The 9,715-nt window shown below is 40.1% G+C and overlaps 1 long non-coding RNA gene and 1 other non-coding gene across 8 annotated transcripts; one reads left to right on the top strand and one right to left on the bottom strand.

Annotated features, from left to right (window-relative positions):
• Positions 1 to 586: 586 nt before the first annotated feature.
• LOC147944409 (uncharacterized) lies at positions 587 to 2,527 on the top strand. 7 transcript variants are annotated; one of them, XR_015557519.1, is made up of 6 exons: positions 661 to 818; positions 1,182 to 1,269; positions 1,378 to 1,440; positions 1,550 to 1,604; positions 1,737 to 1,828; positions 2,193 to 2,527. It is a non-coding gene; the product is annotated as an uncharacterized LOC147944409 (long non-coding RNA). The 7 variants fall into 7 exon arrangements; XR_015557520.1 differs by lacking the exon at positions 661 to 818 and adding an exon at positions 1,000 to 1,082 and having other exon boundaries at positions 2,193 to 2,452; XR_015557518.1 differs by lacking the exon at positions 661 to 818 and adding an exon at positions 1,000 to 1,082 and having other exon boundaries at positions 1,378 to 1,463; positions 2,193 to 2,452.
• A 6,432-nt stretch (positions 2,528 to 8,959) lies between these two features.
• LOC147944408 (small nucleolar RNA R71) lies at positions 8,960 to 9,066 on the bottom strand. Its single transcript, XR_015558655.1, has one exon. It is a non-coding gene; the product is annotated as a small nucleolar RNA R71 (small nucleolar RNA).
• Positions 9,067 to 9,715: the final 649 nt, after the last annotated feature.

The raw sequence follows: 9,715 nt of genomic DNA, 5'->3' as shown, positions 1-9,715 counted from the left end.
TATATCAGTCGTTTTTTGACGACTACATATCGTAGTAGCTAGTTTAGTCGTAATTTAACGACTATTTTATGACTATATTGCATACCGAAATATGTGGTCGCTAAATAGTCACCAATTTAGCGACTAATATGCGACTCATAGTAAATATTACTAAGAAGTCGCATATCAGTCGCTATTTAGAAAATCAAATTTTTCAAAATTTAACCCCAAACCCTTTACAAACTCATAAATTCTAAATCTTAAAAATTAATTCAAAAATCATAAATTCAAAACTTACCCCCAAATCATAAACATATACCCCAACCCTGTACTTTAAACCTTATGCCTTAAATTTTAAAATTTTATAATGCATAGTATATAGAAATTAAATTCTAAACCATATAACCAAAATATAACCATTATATATGTATAAAATAAAAGCCATATCTAAAACTATTTAGTGTATACATATAATTTAATCTTTCCAAAAGCTATTTACTTATAAAATTTATTTAAGTAGTCATTTTAAAATCTAAAACTAATTGTTGAAAAAAAAAAACTTAAAACTAATATTTAGTTTGGGCCTTAAGAGGCTTTGTATCACTTTGGGCTATGATATGAATCGAAATTTGGCCGACAAATAAAAAGAAACAATAAACAAACAAACAAACCTTCGCCCTATGTGCCTCCGTTCCTCGACACTACACTTAGAAAAAAAACTCTCACTCTCGAAACTCTTTCAGAGAAACTCTCACTCTCATTTCTTCGAATCGCGATGACTCTGTCCAGCCAAACCTCCGACTGTCGTCTTTCACGTCCCGTCAATTTGAATCTGCCTGGTAAGTCATCCTTACTGTCTCTACTCACCTTCCCCTTTCTCTCTGACTTCTCGAAGAAAACAATTAGACCTAAACATTTCAGATCTGTTTTCGTCTCAGACCCACAAAATGAATCTCTGTCGATGATTTATATTGACTCTTCCTCATTTCATATCTCGTCTCTGCTCTCAAATCCCAAGCTCTCATTTCTTCGAATCGCGATGACTCTGTCCAGCCAAACCTCCGACTGTCGTCTTTCACGTCCCGTCAATTTGAATCTGCCTGGTAAGTCATCCTTACTGTCTCTACTCACCTTCCCCTTTCTCTCTGACTTCTCGAAGAAAACAATTAGACCTAAACATTTCAGATCTGTTTTCGTCTCAGACCCACAAAATGAATCTCTGTCGATGATTTATATTGACTCTTCCTCATTTCATATCTCGTCTCTGCTCTCAAATCCCAAGCTTCCCCTGTAATTTGAACCCCTTATTTTACGTTTCAACCTCGAAAAATCCAAACTTTTCTGTAATTTGAAGACTTTGTGATTCTTGACTTTCATCTTTGTTTAATGGACAATTAGGGTTTTCACGGAGCTTCCCGGATCTTTGAAATCGACTTTGTTCACAGAGTCACCTCAGTTTAGGTATATTTATTTGATAAAATCTGGTATGTGTGTGTGTTTATGTTTGTGTGTGTGTGTTTGAACATGTGATTTTTGTTTACTATATTATTTTGTTGTTTGTGGTCCATAGAGTGGATTTGGGATCAGGAAAACTTTTGGAGAAGTTGAAGAACATGTCAAGATAGGTAAAAGTCTTATGTTTATTTCAGTCTGTGTTGTTATTTTGAATAGATTAGACAGAGATAATGTTTTATTTTGTTTTTGGTGATTTCAGTCTCTAAAAATGAAATTTTCTGATCATGTCCTGTTGTTCTTAGGTCGAAGATGATGTTTGGCTTACAGAGAAAGCCACAGCCAAGCACACTCTTAGACAAAGCTCATGATGTACAAATTTATTTCAGAGCGGAAGGTAAACTTTCATCTGGTACAATATATTTGCTTTGCTACTTATTTCTGGGAGACTTATTAATTCTGTTAGAGAGTCATTTTTTTAGCAGCCTCTGTTGTAATTTTTGTGAGGCTTTTTGTTGAATTTGTCAAGAGTTATTCGGTAGACCCGATCTATAGACACTTGTTTTGTCTGCACTCTAAAACTAGAGTCATCAATGTCGATCTTCTACTCACACTGACGTTTTTAAGCTAGAGGACATGTTAGTTATAGTGAATTGCTTGTCCCGATGGTTTCTCATTTCTAGTCTCGATTTTGAAATTATGTTATATTGATACTGGGAAATGTGTCCCCACGATACCTTTTTTGTTTGTTTGTTCTGAAGGTACTTGAAGAAATGAGTTGCTCTGGAAACATTAGTGGGAACTACTTAGGCTTCATTGCTCAATGATGGAATACAAAGCAATCGAGAATGTGCAACAAACCATTTATTATGTAGCTGTTCATTTTTTTTCTTCTAATTATGTTTTTTGTGGAGGATGGAGTATTCTTATTTTTAATTATGATTTTTAATTTATTTTGTAATACAGTTATTTTTATAGTCATTACTCATGGTTTAAAATAATAAATATAGTATTCAAAAAACATTATTCATAATTTAAATATATTTAAAACAATTAATAATATATATTTATAATTTGTATAAATACTGTATAAATACAATAACGTATAAATACAATAATGTATAAATATTTAAATACAACTATAGTCGGTAATTAGTCACTAAATTTGGCGACTATGTTATGACTAATGTTCTTAATCGTAAAATTAGTCGTAACATAGTCGCTAAATTTAGCGAATATATTACGACTACGCTTACGACTGCAAACATTAGTCGTAACGTAGTCGCCATTTAGCGACTAATTTACGACTAATTTTTCTTACCGACTAACGATTTACGACAACAGGTTTTAGTCGCTAAATTGTCGTAAAACACCATTTTGCGACTAAATAGTAACTAATTGTGCAGTCGTAAATTTCATGTTTTCTTGTAGTGCCGGTTGACTAAGTCAGCATATTTTCTGGCCATTAAGAAGACTGATGGAGCAGCGGTCTTGGCTAAGAAGTATGTGAGAAAGATAGTCAGATTGCATGGGGTGCCAGCGAGCATTGTGTCTAATAGGGATTCTAAGTTCACTTCGGTGTTCTGGAAGGCATTTCAGGCAGAGATAAGCACTAAGATGCATATGAGTACAACTTATCATCCCCAGACAGATGGACAGTCTGAGAGGACGATTCAGACGCTGGAGGATTTGCTGAGGATGTGTGTGTTGGATTGGGGTGGCCATTGGGCAGATAGCCTCCTGACCACCAATCTCCGGCCATCTCCCGACTCATTGATTTTTCGTCGGTCTTCTCTTCGGCAATTCTTTGTTAGTGTTTATGTAGTCCTTTTTGAGTCTTTATCTCCAAAATTTTAAATTTGGATTTTTACTCTTGGTGAGGGTCATTACACTCTCCCTCGTTATTAGAATTCGTCCTCCAATTCTGAACTCTCTTCCTCCTTTCGATATGGTGCTGATGTCTCTCGTCATCTACGTCTCCTTCTTATTATTGTTGTTATCTCCGATTTTGCTACTCGACCGCGATGCTCGTAGATAGTTTGAACTTCCTCTCCTTTCCTTGGTTTTCAATAGTCTTCTTGACTTGGTTCTTCTCTTTCTTCAGCTTTTCATGAGTTCTTCTCCATTCGATATAACTTGGTTTACTCCATTTTCTTGATAGGTTTATCTCGTGCTGTCATATCCTCCAAATCTTGACTCCGCACTCCAAATAACTTCACTCCTTCGACTCCCTTTGCCTCGTACTCCACACGACTTGGCTTCTCTAATTCTTTGGCTTCTACGTTCTGGTCTTCTTCAGTTTATTTGAACTTTGACTCTTCTCCTCAGAATCTCCATGTCTTCGCCTTTCATCTCGGTCTTGTTCGAATGATCCTCGTAAGGGTTTTCGACTTCTCCTTCTTCATCGTTCAACCTCCATCTCCAACTCCTTGTTCGATTTCCAGACTTCGCTGAACTCCTTCGTCCATTCACTAGATTGGACCGATGGAATATTACTAGTCTCGCCACTAAACATCAATTTCCTTTATCTCCTCCGCCATCATTATTTTCTTGCACCCTCTTGTCTGTAGAGGTTGATTTCTTTGGCCATGCATTATCTTCTAGCACTCTCTTGCTCGCATTTTCTTGGTTTTTCTCTTCAATTTGCTTCACCATTCTTTGTTAATTTACAACACTCCATGTTGTTTGATCTCGCCCATTTGGTTTATTCTTTCTAAGAATTTTTTTTAATTCTTTCTTTTATCGCTCTCTCTCGCATTCTCTTCGACTGATCTGATTCGTCACTTCTTGGCTGAACTTCTTTGAACTTCTTCGTTTGTCTGATCGCGCGTTGTGGTGTCTTACGAGAAGTCTCAATCAATCTGTTATTGCAAGCTAATTAAAAATTAACTATGCAATCCTACACAATGCTAAAAACAATCAAGCAAGTAGTTAAACAAGCAAAGATTAGTTAGCAAGCACACAAACAAGTAGATAACCACGGCTAGGAATTAACACAAGTATTTTACACCCAAAAGGGAAAAATAAGTGAGTTCATCCTCTTCACCTAGCCTTCTACTACACAGGGTTCGGAACCTAAGGTTAAGTCTAATGGCTGAAACAAAAAGAAAAACCTATCCGATCCTTACAAAAGTCCCAAAAGAAAACTTCCCTTTTTCCCCAACTATCCTATTGGTTTCGGCAGCTCCTACACTCCTCACAAGGGCACACACACTCCCTAGTCAGCTCCTCAGGTTGCGGTTCAGCGGGAGATTCGGTTGAGGCAGGGGCAGCAGACGATGATGTTCTGGCTTGGTTCAACTGGTTCTCGGCTCGAACGTCCTGTCTTGATGGGTCTCCTCTCTTACTCACGACTTGGTCTCTCGGATTCTCCTCCACTTGGACAACTCGGTTTGGACAGTGGTAAGCAAAATGTCCCCGTACTCTGCACTCAATGCATATGATATGCTCCGGCGATAACAACTGAGCAAGCATCGTCCTCTAGCAGTATTTGGTTCGGTGTCCTAGTCCTTCGCACACGTCACAGTAATAACTGTTTCTGATCTGGACACAATCTGGGTAAGTCACCCTCTTCCGTGCAGTCGCTCTGGTCCTTAGACGGCCTCTCGGCTGCGTCGTCGCAAGCTGCGCTTCTTGGCCCACTGTCTTTGGCTTCTTGGTGCTACCTTCTCCTACTTCGAACTTGATAGTCTCCTTTCTCCACTCGCTTTCTTCGGCCAATCGATCGATCGTCTCCATCATTGGGTCTCTTGGCACTTCCTCCATTTCTCTTAGGCGGTTTAGCGATCTCTCGTTGCTTAAGACTTCCTCCAATACTCTTGGATCCCACTGTGCATAACTTAGAAACTCTCCTTCCTCTTGGTCATCTTCTGGCTGTGGCAACACCATCCGTAGTGGTATGGCGTGAATTGGACTGCTTCTCTCCGGTACAGCTCGGTCTGAAAGGTCTTGGTTCGCCACATCTAGGTTAGCTCTGCGAACTGGACAAACATTGTCCCTTGGCTCCATGATCGGTTCGGTCTCTGGTACTGGGTCTTGTGGTACATCGGCCTGGTCACTCGGCATCCTGTCTCGGTTTCTCCTCAGCTCCATCACAAACGTTGGTATCCATTCGTCATCACTTGATAATATCTCGATCACCTCCACATGGTATTCCTCGTCCAAAGATATCTCGATCAACTCTATATCTTCTTCTTCCTCCGACGTTGGCTCATAAGACTGTGAATCTCCATCACTTGACTTTATTTCTAGCTCGGTCTCCGGCACTGCGTCATCACCACCAACTCCATTGGGTTCCTCTGGTACAACTTCGTTACCACCATCTTCATTTGTAGGGTACACCTCGGTCAGAAAGTTGAGAATTCGGTCAATCGCCTCTGGATGCTCTCTCATGTAATCGTACGCGCTCTCGCCACCAATCTTGTTCTCGACAAGGTCTAGCAACAGATGCTGCAATTTGTCCGCGATCTCGTGATCTTCTCTCCCATGTTCACCGACTGGAATGGTTTGAAAGTTCCCTTGCGTGTCCATCCTGACTTGGATACGGCTCGGCTCTCCAATCTCCAACACCACAGTCTGATCGTCCTGATCCACTTCCATCTCCTCCAGTCCTTCAAGGCACTCAGATGGATCGGTTTCGATAGACAAGTCCACATCATTCTCGTCCAACACTCCTTCTACACTCCATTAGTCTGGCTCGTGACTGGTTTCTGTCTCGGTCGATAAATAACCGTTGTGATTCTCGAAATCTCCGCGTCTCAGCGATTCTCCGAAACAATCCCCATGTCTCGGCCAACCTCCTGAACCATCCCTGCAACCTGATTCACCTGAAGACATCTAAACACACACAAGGGTAGGTAAGATGCTAGTCAATTCTAAGGTTTACGCTCAAAACTAGACAAGCAAACTACCGGAATCTAAATGTGTTTTTGCGACTCATTTACTCGATAAAACATTGAAAAGCACAAGTTGATGTTCATATATTTTACCTTGTTTTCCCTTAGTTTATTCACATCTTTTGCATCTTTTTCTATCCATTTAGGCCATTATTGTGTAGCTTTAGCACTAATCATGCATTAGGGTTTAGTTGCATTGCATTTGCATCTTTTCATGCATAAACAGGTGATTTTGGAGCTCAAGGAGCATGGAAGCAATGGAGAAGAGATGTGAAGCAATCTTGAGGAGGAAACAAGGGAGTTAAGGCTGAAGAACCAAGGTCCAGAGTCCAACTCGACAGCACACTCGACCGTGTGCTGAGGAGGACTCGACCGAGTGGAGATTGCACGTGAGAAGCCAGCTCGACCCCTAGCTCGACCGAGCACAGGTCGAGTTGACCGAGCCGTTGACCGCTTTGACTTTTTCTATTTTTATGGCTTCCACTTCCCCACTATATAAGACCTTGTACCTGCAGCCACCAAAGCGTCCAGACTTTTAGATATTCCCAAAAACCTAGTTTTTACCTTTTTTAGCATTATTCCTTTTGCATTTTATTAGATTTTGTACTTCTTTAAGAAAACTCTTAGATTCTCATATTTTGTTGGTTCAATAACTTTCAAGATATTAAGAATTTGAGTTTGGTCCTTTGATTAATATTAAAGATCTCAGTTTTATCTTTCTAATAATGCAAGTTTCAATATTTTCTGGGTTTTTGATTTGTTTCATCATGTCTTGTTGTGAGTAGTCTTCTTAGGATCTTGAGGATGGGTTAGGAAGGATTCATCTTGTGGTTTATGTGATTTGGTCAAGCTTGATTGTTGTAGATCTCTTCTAGGCTAGATGTTCTTAAGGCTGATCTTGAACTGAGAGGTTAGGATCTGATTTCAAGGTCCTTAGCATCACACCAATGTTTAAGGAGCATAGATAAGGCTAGATCTAAAGCTTACCATTAGGCTTGCTAAGAGATTAGAGGTCTTGTTTGGTTTGAGATGTATTGCTTAATGCCTGCTTGTGTAGATTCTCTACTGTGTGAGAACAAGTCTAGAATTGCATAGGGTTGATTGTTTCTTGACCATGATAGTGGGAGAAACGTGTCTTAGATTTATATGTCTAGAGATTAGCTCAAAGTTTGCTTGAGAATTGTTGACCAAGTTAGGTAACCACAATGATTAGTTCTTCCCATGAATCCATCCTCAGGAACCTTCTTTGTTTATTGATTTCTAAGTCTTAATCTAGTAGCTTGCTTGTTGTTTATTGGTTTTAGTATTGCTCTGTTTTTGTTGTGTTGCTCTGTTTTCCGGATTCAACCAGCTCGACCCCCCACTCGACCTACACTCGGTCGAGTGCTTGCTCGAGCTCATCCCCAGATTTCTTGTTTATGATTTGTGCTTGTCTTGTTTCATTCCTGTTTCATTCCTGTTTTGTTTCCATTGCATTCACTTAGCATCTAGTTCATTACTTGTCTTGCATTAGTTCCTATTTAGTGTTTTACAGTTTCTATTTCTGTTCTAAGTTCATAATCATTCTGTTTCATTTGCATTTAGTTCTTAGTTCTTGTAGTTTACTTTCAGCATCTTTACATTTCCATCTTAGGATTGTTAGTGACAAACAATCATTACATTTGTCTTAACTTAGATTCATATGCACATCTTATCTGTTCACAAACACTCATTTAGGATTGATACCTCTTGTACTGCAATAGCATAAGGGGAATTGAAACACCCATTCCATTCATATATCATCATTGCATACATCCACCATCATTCACCACACACAATAAAAACTTGTTTCAATTTGGCGCCGTTGCCCATTTGAGTGTGTTTTTGTGACATTTAGGATCCATATTAGTCTAAGATTAAGTTCGTTTATACACTTGAATCTTCTGTTTCTAGGTTGAAGTTCCATTTCAGGTACCACTCGACCATCAACTCGACCACCACTCGACCGAGTAGTGATCGAGCACCTGCTCGAGCCAGACGCCGGATCTCTATAACCATCAGTTTCCAGTCGACTTGATCACCAACAAGAGCCTGTGCTCAGTCGCTTGCCTGGGAAAAATCGTTTGTGTTAGTTGATGCACACAAGGTCTAAAGGAAAGGACCATCTTCTCAAGCACATTGACAATATCCACAAGGTGACAAAGGGTTTGGGAACTAAGCAAAGGAGAGTTGTTCAGGAACAACAAGAGGTTATAGTAGCATTGGATCATCAGGATCAGGTTCAGAGACCAAGGAACATTGGTGCTGGAGATGCACCCAACACTCACAACCAAAGGGCTGGAATTGTGCCTCCAACTGTTGCCAACAACAACTTTGAGATCAAGAGTGGCTTAATCTCCATGATTCAAGCCAACAAATTTCATGGATTGCCAATGGAGGATCCACTAGATCACCTTGATGAGTTTGATAGAATATGCAGCCTTACAAGGATCAATGGTGTAAGTGAGGATGGTTTTAAGCTGAGGTTGTTCCCTTTCTCACTTGGGGACAAGGCTCATTTATGGGAAAAGACTCTCCCCACTGGTGCAATCACTACTTGGGATGCATGCAAGAAGGCTTTCTTAGCCAAATTCTTCTCCAATGCTAGGACAACAAGGCTGAGGAATGACATCTCTGGATTTGTTCAAAGGAGAAATGAGACCTTTTGTGAGGCATGGGAGAGATTCAAAGGATATCAGACTCAATGTCCTCATCATGGTTTCAGCAATGAGTCACTATTGAGTACCTTGTACAGAGGAGTGCTTCCAAAGATAAGGATGTTGCTTGACACAGCTTCTAATGGCAACTTCCTCAACAAGAATGTGGAAGAAGGCTGGGAATTAGTTGAGAATCTTGCTCAATCAGATGGCAACTATAATGAGGATTATGATAGGACCATAAGGAGCTCCTCCACTGATCAAGAGGACAAGTATAAGAAGGACTTGAAGATGGTCAATGAAAAGCTTGACAAGATCCTTCTTAGCCAGTCCAAGTCTATTCATTTCATTGGTGAAGAAGAAGCACAAGTTCAAGAGGGGGAGACTGAATTTGCTGAGTTGTGCTACATGCAGAATATGGGAGGATTCAAAGGCTATAACCAAGGAGGTTTCAAGAACAACAACCTCTCTTATAGGAGTACCAATGTGGCTAATCCTCAAGACCAAGTCTATCCACCTCCACAGCCTCAACAGCAACAAACTTACATCCCCAAACAACAACACCAAGTGTTCCAGCCTCAGTTGTGTCCCCCACCAGGGTTTCAGACTAACCAAGGCCAAGGACAAGACTTAAGAGCTATGATGCAACAATTGTTGATTGGGCAATCATAAGGGAAGATTGAGGAAGCCAAGCAGTTTGCTGAGTTGAACCAA

Source organism: Camelina sativa, chromosome 5 (genome assembly GCF_030686135.1).
Source record: "Camelina sativa cultivar CO46 ecotype springtype chromosome 5, ASM3068613v1".
NCBI lineage: Eukaryota > Viridiplantae > Streptophyta > Magnoliopsida > Brassicales > Brassicaceae > Camelina > Camelina sativa.
Note: the sequence above shows the minus strand (reverse complement) of the source record. Positions and strands in the feature narration are given on the sequence as shown.